Source organism: Lipotes vexillifer, unplaced genomic scaffold (genome assembly GCF_000442215.2).
Source record: "Lipotes vexillifer unplaced genomic scaffold, Lipotes_vexillifer_v1.1 scaffold668, whole genome shotgun sequence".
Classification (NCBI taxonomy): domain Eukaryota; kingdom Metazoa; phylum Chordata; class Mammalia; order Artiodactyla; family Lipotidae; genus Lipotes; species Lipotes vexillifer.
Genome location: NW_006785319.1, coordinates 2782880 through 2793876, shown reverse-complemented (window position 1 = coordinate 2793876; position 10997 = coordinate 2782880).

Here is a 10997-nt window from a genome sequence, read left to right as displayed (position 1 = left end):
AGCGCATCCTTCGCGGGGTAGCTAAAGGGATCCTTGCAAAGCTAACCCTTCATGTCACTCCCCTGCTAAAATAGGAAATGGCTTCTCAGTTCACTTAGAATAAGAATCTTAAGTAAATAAACATCTCAAGTAAATAAGAATCTTAAGTAAATATCAGAATTTATTCTATCACACTATATGGGCATATACTGTATGGATTATATATATGTTTATATACACAATCATGCATGTTTTAGATGGAGTGTCTCAAAAGTCCATGATGGAACATCCAATTATCTAGACATTTTCTATTTTCCAGACATTGTATGGAAATAAGATCTTATTAAAATATCTTGTTATGCTAATGAACAGAAATCTTAAAATGTTTCTTGTAGTATAAGGTGAGTCTTCCTTTCTCCTGATCTTAGCTTGTAGGTGCTTATTCATCCGGTCATTTGAATATTCATTTGGAGAGACCTGGTTGTGTGCCAAGCATTTTGCTGGAAGTTGAAATAAAAAAGATAATCCTGGACTGCAAGGAATCTGGTATCTAATGTGGGCATAGCTGTAAATAGCTAGTTCTTTTATTTCTATTCACCCTTTATACTTTGATTCTGGTTATGACATAGGATGACAAACATAATAGTTATTGCAACAGCATAGGTTAACATTTATTGATGGCTTTTTCATCTCTGACATTATATGAAGACCTTTATATGCATTGTCTTATTGCACACTCATAGTCATCCATGAGGTTATTATTATTTCCATTTTACAAAACTGAGTTTTGAGAAATGTTTTGGCCACAGTGGCATAGCTAAAAGGTGCCAGAGAGCAATTTCTATTCCAGGTTTTTGAAATTCTGAAGCCTGACTAAAGCATCATATAATGGCAAGTGAGAATTAGGAAGATGGAAAAAGAAATGATCATTATTCACATCTATACTTTTTATAATATTGCTGTAATAGTGTCTAAAATCATGATGGTCATTCCAGATAAAATAGGCTATTTCTTTAAGAAAAAAACACACATTGAAATTATCTCAAGGAAATTTTGCCTTGAGAAAACTGGGTCTCCTGTCAATGCATGTGGAGAACTCCACTGTTCATCATGACCAAGAAATGTGACACATCCGACAACAGGGCATCATTTGGCTTGCCAGTGAGGTAGAAATTAAACCTCTTGGTGTTCATGAAACATACTCTTATATGGATTTCTCTTCAGTAAGCAATAAAGAAAGTAGCAAAATAGGAAGCTCTGCTTTCACACTTTCATAAAGGGAGCTTTTATCGGATGAGGCTGCAATATCTTTAATGTAAGTTACATTTTACCCCAAAGTTAGAACAGGAAAAACACCACTCCACGCATGTTTGAAATAGTCATGATGATGTGGTTACTGATGGCAGTGACCCTTTGCTGGAAGCTTCTGTTAACATTTTATGTTTAACGGGACCTCATTCCTCAAAACTGAATTCATCCTTGTCTTCCCATCAAAGTAATTCTCTTTTCAAGTCCCTTTTGTCCAGAATGACACTAGTTTAAAACCTCTGAAACCTTATGTCTGTTAATTGTTTTTGTGATGTTTTCTCCTTCGTTACCTATACCCAATGTCACAGAATCCTGTCAATTTTACGTTCAGGTGCCTCTCGCATAATTAAAACAACAACAAAAATATTTCTCTCACAGGCCTTGTTGTCATTCAGGCACTCCTTTAAGTGCCTTTTAATTAATCTCCCTACTTAAATTGTTTGCCCAATTAGACTAATACTACACGCAGTCCACAGATCTATTTCTCTAAATACCTGTGTTCATGTTATCACTGTGCTTCTAAAACCTTCAGTCATTCCCTGTCATACACAAGATACAATCTATATCCTTTAGTCTAAACTTCAAAGCCTGTCATAATCTGTCCTTGCTACCTTTTCACACACATTTCCCAAAATATTGAACAGAACCCATGTCTCATTCTAGCTATGTGAAAATTTTTGCTATGCATAAAGTACATCACGCTGTCTACTCCCAATACAAATTGACTTCCCCTCTCCAATCTCAGACACTGCTTTATAATTATTTTGAAAAATTAGCAAATATCACTGATCTCTTAACTATTTTATGTTAATAAATTTGTTTAACATTATTATGTAGTGGGGCTGTGGGAATTTTAAAAGTAATTTATTATATAGTTTCTTCATGGGGCTTTTTTCAATTGGAGTATAGTTGATTTACAATGTTATGTTTCAGATGTACAGTACAGCACATTGATTCAGTTTTATATATATGTATTCTTTTTCAGATTCTTTTCCCTTATGTGTTATTACAAAATATTGAGTATAGTTCCCTGTGCTATACAGTAGTGTATATGTGTTAATTCCAACCTCCTAATTTATCCCTCCCCCCACTATCCCCTTTGGTAACCATAAGTCTGTTTTCCATGTCTGTGGGTCTATTTCTGTTTTGTAAATAAATTCATTTGTATCATTTTTTTAGATTCCACATGTAAGTGGTATCATGTGGTATTTGTCTGGATTACTTCACTTGGTATGATAATCTTTAGTATAGTTGGCATAGTAGGGAAGAATAGAATTCAGTGTTCAATTGCTGCAGTCTGTAAATTTTCAGTAGTTGGAAACATAACTGTCCAGCATGTGTTTATGTATCATATGTGTTCCTTTTTTCTTTGCTTGTTTGTTTTAATTATATTTTAAGCTCCTGAAGGACAGATGCTGTCTTCTACATTTGTGAGTATGTGTTTTTGGATTTCTTCACACTGTTGAATAGGTGCTTGAGAAAAATGTATTGCATGAGCTTGTAGAGCTGGGAAGGGGGTGCTTTTTCTTGCCTAACAGCTTAGGCAAGTTAGAAATCCTTACTTCTCATAAGCAAGGCCTTAGAGCACAGTTAGTAACTGCAGATGCCCATGGAAACCAGGCAGTAGGATGAGGGTGTGGCTGGCAGGTTGGAGAGTGAAGACGGGTCTCACTGGAGGGTGGTAGGTAGCCTTTTCCGAAGGGTCAGCTGCTGGTCAGCAGGAGCTGTTATTGCCACAGTCAAGTCCAGTGGTACCTGATCTAATTTTTCAAGAGGAGATGGAGATTGGAATTTTTACGTGAAATGTCCAACTTTTATTTTTCCTCTGGAATTTGACTGGCCAAATTCCACACCCATATAAGCTGCATTTGTCCTGCAGGCTGCTAGTTCGCAATCTCAGCTCTAGAGAGAAGTTTGTTGTTCTTGATGATGTGATTTTAGTAGAATTCTCATCTGACATAATCAAAGTTGGTAGCTGGTCAGTTAGTTAGAAAAGACAGGTAAAGTGGCAAAGCATAAACAAATGGTTGACCTGTATTGTGAAATTCTTAGAATAATACACCATGATGTTTATGCCAAACATTTTATGTTACATTAGAACATATGAATTCAGCAATCCTTTCATGTGCGGGTAAGGCTTTTTCTCTGGGTATGAGTTAACTGACTGTATAGCTAAATTTTCCTGTGTAGACCACACACAGTGTCCTCCATTTCTAGCTTCCATTTCCTTAAAGCAGAGGGAGAAATATAAACACTAGCCAGGCAGGCTGAGGGCAGAATCCTTTTAAATGTCTGTGATGTTCTTCCAACTTTCACATTTTCTGGTCCCCAGATGAGGCTGCTTTATTTTTAGTGACTTTAACCAAAGCATTTAAATTAGTTTTCTTAGAAGCAGTTCTCTTTTCACACGCCTAGTTCATCAGTTTGCACAATATTTAATTAATCTATATCATTACAATGTAAAATAAGTCAAGCATGAACAAGTTTGGGAACAGATGAAACTGACTCTTGGCAACCATGCAATTCAACACATGGAAGCAGGAGGGCTCAGGAGAATAAAGATTAGTCTTCTTTTCACATGATTCAACAGGTTGTCCACAACAATCAGTCAGTTTTGGGAGAAGACTGGAGAACATGGATAAATCCAGTCACTCAATTAAGTGAAAGTTCATTAAGTGAGCAACATGGTAGAACATTACAGTTCATTGTGCTGACCTATAGTATTGGCTCCTACTGTGCAACCCTTGGGTTAGCACAACATCAGTACCATCAGTGAATCCAAGCGATGCTCCAGCGTTGGGTTACATAGGCTTTGATAAATGCTTTTAGTGACTCTCCTGGGGAGAGAGAGGGGGGTTACTTCTAAACCAGTGACAAGATATTTGCTTCCGGGGAGGTTGTCTACTATGAGAAGAAAAATACTTCAGTGCAACTTTGCTTTTTGCAGGTATAACGAACCATGCTTTGGAAAGAGATAATGTGTGAATGTATTACAAGAGCAAGAACAGAGAATGTCCCCAAAGTTCAAGTTGCTTCTCTAGGACAAAAAAAATCTGTTTTCTCACCCAGAAGTTTTATCCCAATTTTTTTCTCAGTTCTTCCAAAGAGCAATCATTCATGACCACACACACACAAAAAAAGATTCACACTCAGATTAGAATTTAGATTTTCTTTGTCCTTGTAAAGCAGTTCGTGTTCTTTGAAGGAATCTAAAAATATCCTGTGCATTTCTTCCCTTCATGCTCATTATTTTTAACCTATTGTGGACAATTGTTCAGTGGTCTGAATACATTAAATCCTAGAGGCATTGTTTAGGCTCACAGACATTATGTGCATTTACTTTTAAATAAAGGATACATTTGAATTGCAGAATTACAAAAAAGTTAACGTTTAGCTAAAAAACTAACTGTTTTTAAAAATAGTTGTGACAAACTGACCTTTCCTATAGGTTTAATAATTTCCAATAGGAATGATAAATTGTTATAGTAGAGATTTTAACACTTACTCACCAGCAAGCATTTACAAATCATCTGTTAAGTGAGACATCTTTCCTCGGGGAGTGCCCAGTGCTTCTGCAAATGATCTGCAAACCTCCTGCTAAAGTTTGTTCAGCTTTCAGTTTTGTGGAATCCATTCCAGGTCGGAGGACTTGAGTCTTTAGCTGTGGACTCTGGGATCTGCACGTTTATCAAAACCCGATGGTGATTTCTACATGGAGTGACATTGAGAATTAGTACTCTTGGCATTTTCCATCCATAGAGAAAATAGAAATTATATCCTTCCAGGAGTAGGTCCAAAGTGGTGGCTAAAATCTGGCAGGGGTACAAGTAACCTTTTCATAAGATGAGAGCGCCCACGGAAATTTTGCTGCCTTGGCCTTTCTGCCTGTTGAACTTGGGAAATTTACACCAGTCAAGCTGAGAAATGGCTTACAATCAAATAGAATACACCCAGAATACAGCTAAGCAGGGGGTGGCAATGTGTTTAGAAACAAAAGAGATTCAACCGAGAATGTTACCCAGGTCTAAAGAAGCAAAGATGCAGGCAGAATCCCTTAGTGCAGGAACACAATAAAGCAGAATCCATAGTTGAGTGTTTCTCTTTTTAGAGTCTGTGGGCTGTGTAAAAGCCATCAGTGAAACAACAGCATAAAGGAATCTTTTTGTTCTGTTTATGTATTTTGCTTCAAAAGGAGACTCATTCTCTTTTTCACAGATAAGTACCATTCTGGAATTGATTAGAGTCCATTAAAACCTTTCAGCGATCTGATGTTTAAACATAGAATGATTCTTCAGTTCTTCATTCAATATATGTGTGATAGGCAGAGACTTGTGCCTCTTAAAGTTTTATTTTCTCTGAATATCGTGAAGTGCTCAAAGACTTAATATTCTAATTTCGACCTATGTTCACTTTGAAGGATCCATATAATCCTTTTTCTAGCGAGTCATGTTTTGCTCCATTTCACCTTTTGAGAATGTCATGTTCAAACTTTTAAAATTAAAGACCAAATGGCTGATAGGAAGCCTCACACAGCACAGCAGAAGTGAGGGTTTTAGGGTGTGTGCTGGCCGCCAAGAGAGGCTACGGGAGTCATAGGCCATGGATCTTGGAGGAAAAAAAAGGGTGGATGCTGTTTTCTTGAAATGCTTCCACAGCAAATAAAGAAGAGCAAAGGGCAGGCTGTGTGAGTTATGAGTTGGTTGCAGCACAGACAACTCTGTCCCCACTGTCAGCTGTCAGGAGAGCTCTGCTTCTGCCCACAGACCTCAGCCTTGTCCTGGGATCCCTGGCCACCTCTCCATCTTTCCCACTCCTTCCCATTTAACTGCACAGGCTATAAAACATTGTATGTTTCATCGTTTTGAGATGTGGTGTCTCATTTTTTTTCTAAGGCTGGATGAGCAGAATTTTCATCGTTATCCCATCTAATCCAGGGATTTTAATCTCCAGGAATTTGTTAATTCTTCGGGGTATTGATTTCTTTGGCCTAGATTAAACCTAATTTGGTCCTAAATTTAAGCACAGAACTAAAATTAGGACCAAATTAAGTTGGACGAGGCCAAAGAAATCAGTACCCTGAAGGACTAGCAAATTCCTGATCATATTTATGTGTCAGGAAAGGACATTTCAGTTATTTGCTTGATTCATGTGAAAATGTTAAAGATTTGAAGATTTTGAAAATACACTATGGTACCTCTGTGGTCTAGAAGTTGCCCTTAGCTCAGATTATTCTACTTTTCCTTACTCATTTAAATTATATTCCTGTTCTTTAGTTGATGTACTTATTTGTATTAAGAAGTCTTGAAAAGAAAGAATTTTCCTACTGAAAAAATTAAGTTCCTTCTGGTTTAGTACAAATTAAGTGCCAGTATACCTCAAGCAGGAAGTTGATATTCATATAACTTGAACATGTGTGACACTATAGAGAATAAAGGGTGCTAATTCTTTTTTTTATATATAAATTAATTTTATTATTTTATTTTATGTTTTGGCTGCGTTGGGTCTCTGTTGCTGCGCGCGGGCTTTCTCTAGTTGCGGCGAGCGGGGTCTACTCTTCATTGTGGTGTGTGGGCTTCTCATTGCAGTGGCTTCTTTTGTTGCACAGCACGGGCTCTAGGCATGTGAGCTCAGTAGTTGTGGCACGTGGGCTCAGTAATTGTGGCTCGCGGGCTCTAGAGCACAGGCTCAGTAGTTGTGTCACACAGGCTTAGTTGCTCCGCGGCGTGTGGGATCTTCCCAGACCAGGGCTCGAAACTGTGTCCCCTGCATTGGCAGGTGGATTCTTAACCACTGCACCACCAGGGAAGCCCAAGGGTGCTAACTCTTTAAGAAAGGGATTTCTTAAGAGAAACGCGTACTGGTTCTAGAGTCTAGTCTCATGCCTTATGTAACCAGCAGATTTTTGGTTTCCAAAGATACATTGTACAGCACAGGGAAATACAGCCATTATTTTGTAATAACTTTAAATGGAGTAGAATCTATAAAATATTGAGTTACTATGTTGTACACCTGAAACTAATATAATATTGTGAATCAGCTATACTTCACTTTAAAAAAAGTTGCATTTGTACCTAGAAATTAATTTGTTACCCATATTTTCAATAGGTGATAGCCCAGGATTTTCAAGGCATGTGTTATGCACTAAATGGCGACTTTGACTTTTAGTTTTAGTGTTCCCTCCTTAAAATATAAAAATCATGTAAAAATAGTTATTTTATCAGTGAAAAGGAATAGTGACAAGCTTATTTTTTTTTATATTGGGAAGTTGTCCAGGAAACAATTTAAATATATTTTGAAAGTATTTTTCTTTCTATATTACCATTTTACCATATATATCATATGCCATATATACCATAGAGTCCAAAGACAATTTAATATCCATGGTACACTTTCACAATGATATGTACTTAAAAGTTTGGCATTTGGGCAACTTCCTCAACTTGGTAAAGAACATCTCAACAAACCTATACCTCACATCATAGTTAATTGTGTGTTTTTTTAAAATAAATTTATTTATTTATTTTTGGCTGTGTTAGGTCTTCATTGCTGCGTGCGGGCTTTCTCTAGTTGTGGTGAGCAGGCGCTACTCTTTGTTGCGGTGTGGGGGTTTCTCGTTGCGGTGGCTTGTCTTTGTTGCAGAGCATGGGCTCTAGGCGTGCGGGCTTCAGTAGTTGTGGCACACGGGCTCAGTAGTTGTGGCTCACGGGCTTAGCTGCTCCGTGGCATGTGGGATCTTCCTGGATCAGGGCTCAAACCTACGTCCCCTGCATTGGCGGGTGGATTCTTTACCACTGCGCCACCAGGGAAGTCCTAATGGTGTTAACTGGACACTTTTCCCCTAAGATCAGGAACAAGGCAAGGATTTCCTGTCTTACCACTCCTACTCAGTGTTGCATTGGAGGTCTTAGCAATGCAGTAACACAAGAAAAGAAAAGAAAAGGAGTATAGAATAGGAAGGAAGAAATAAAATCGTTTATGTTTGCAGATGACGTGATATGTCTATTAGGTATCAATCTAACAAAATATGTGGAATCTATATGTCAGAAATTACTCTGAACAAAATCAAGGAATATCTAAATAAAAGAGTTATGGGCTTCCTTGGTGGCGCAGTGGTTGAGAGTCTGCCTGCCGATGCAGGGGACACGGGTTCGTGCCCCGGTCCGGGAGGATCCCACATGCCGCGGAGCGGCTGGGCCCATGAGCCATGGCCGCTGAGCCTGTGTGTCCGGAGCCTGTGCTCCGCAACGGGAGAGGCCACAACAGTGAGAGGCCCGCATACTGCAAAAAAAAAAAAGAGTTATTTCCATGTTCATGGATTGGAAGACTCAGTACTGTCAAGTTTCTATGGAGACGCAAAACACCCCAATAGTCAAAAGACATGAAAGAAAGAAGAATAAGGTTGTTGAAGTGATATTACCTGACTTGAAGACTTATTATAAAGCTGTAATCATCAAGATAGCATGGCATTTGTGAAATAACAGACACATAGATAAATGGAACAAAATAGCACAGAAATCAACCCATACACATATAGCCATTTAATCTTTAGCAGTGGAGCAAAGGCAGTTCAATGAACAAAGGAGAGTCTTTCAACAAATGGTGCTGGAGCAATTAGATTTTTTATGCAAGAAAAATTCTAGACACAGACTTTATATATTTTACGAATCGATTCAACTTAAAATGGATCATGGATCTGAGTGTAGAATGCAAAATTATAAAACTTCTGGAAGGAAACATAGAAAATCTAGGTAACCTGTGTTTGGTAATGTGTTCATAGATATAACAACAAAAGCATGCTCCATGAAAGAAAAAAATGGTTATGCTGAACTGTACCAAAATTAAAAACTTCTGTCATAAGAAAGATACTGTCAAGAGGATGAAAAGACAAGCTGCAGACTAGGAGAAACTCTTTGTGAAACACATTTGATAAAGGAATGTATCTAAAATATTCAAAGAACTCTTAAAACGGAACAGTAAGAAAACATACAACCCAATTAATACATAGGCAAAAGGTCTGAAGACACCTCAGCATATATATACAGATGGCAAGTAATCATATGAAAAACTTCTCAGAATCATTTGTTGTTAGGGAAATACAAATTAAAAAATATGAGATAGCATTATGTACTCATTAGAATGGCTCCAATCCAAAAAACTAACAGTACCCAACGCACACAAGGATGTGGGGCAACAGGAAGGAATGCAAACTGGTACAGACACTTTGGAAGACAGTTTGGCAGTTCTCAAAAGGCAGTCTTACCATATGATCAAGCAATTATGCTTCTAGATATTTACCTGATCGAGTTGAAAACTTGTGTCGCACAAAATCATACATGCAGATGTTTATCGCAGATTGACAGAAACTGGACGCATCTATTGTCCTTCAGCAGGTGAACTGATCAACTGTGGTCCATCCAGACAATGGAATGTTATGACAGTAGAAAGAAATGAGCTATCAAACCACAACGAGACATGGAGAAACCTTAAATGCATATTGCTGAGTGAGAGACTAGTCTGAAAAGGTCCATACTGTATGATTCCAATTATACTACCCTCTGGAAAAGGCAAGGCTATAGAGTCAATAAAAAAGTCAGTGGCTGCCAGGGGTTCAGGGGAAGGGGAGAGGAGTGAACAGGTGAAGCACAGGGGATTTTAAGGTAGTGAGACTCTTCTGTACCATATGTAATGGTGGATACTATGATGATGATATGCATTTGTCAAAAAGGCACAAGACCAAGACCGAACCCTAATGTAAACTGAGGACTTTAGTTAATAATAATGTAACGATATTGGCTTATCAGTTGTAACAAATATACTAGTGCAAGAGGTTAATAATAGGAGGAACTGTGGAGTGGGGAGGGGACAGCAAGTATGTGGGGACTTTCTGTACTTTCTGCATGATTTTTCTATAAACCTAAAACTGCTCTAAAAGAAAAAAAAGACTTTAGGTAGCATTCATCCGGCTTCAACATTTTCCAGTATTTTGCAAATCCTTTTACCCATCCATCCCTGCTGAGACCAAAGTTGAGAGGGATATTTAGCAGTGTGGTGAGCTGGTGAAAAAGTGCCAGAGGGCATTTGGGGAGAGGTGGATCCATGAGATGTGTTGCCGTATCTTCCTCTGTGATGAGGCCATCTGTGCTTGCTGGTTGGTACCCATGGAAGTTAGGCTTCTCCCCTCCCACAGAGCCTGGGAGACAAGGGAAGTACCTTTCTTCATGATCACACTTCAGAGGGACAGCTCCCAGGTCTTGGAGAAAGATAACTCCTAGGTTGCCAAACTGGCAAGTGACTTTTCAAAATATTTGCATCTCAAAAGGATAGAGAAATAATTTATAATTACAAATGTTCTAAAGTTAATGTTATAGCAGAAGGACAGTCAGGAGCCTAGAGTCGGGAAGAAGCCTTTCTGAAGTTTAGTCCAGCTGAGGGAAAGGTTTTACGGCTGTCTTGATCACTTTCATCTATGGCTCCTCTTGTTCCTATAAAAATACTTGTTCTTATAAGAATTCCTCTTGTGATTTATAAGGAGCTCAAGTCCTATTTGTGAATCCCGTTCTTTCACTTGCTCAGCTTCCGACTCTAATTTATGGATGCTCTTTTTTATTAAAGAACATTTCCACATCAAGACGAGGAATGCAGCCAAGGAGAAGCATGGGTTGGATAAGACCGACTGGGTTCTTTTTTTTTTTTTTTTTTTTTTTTTTTTT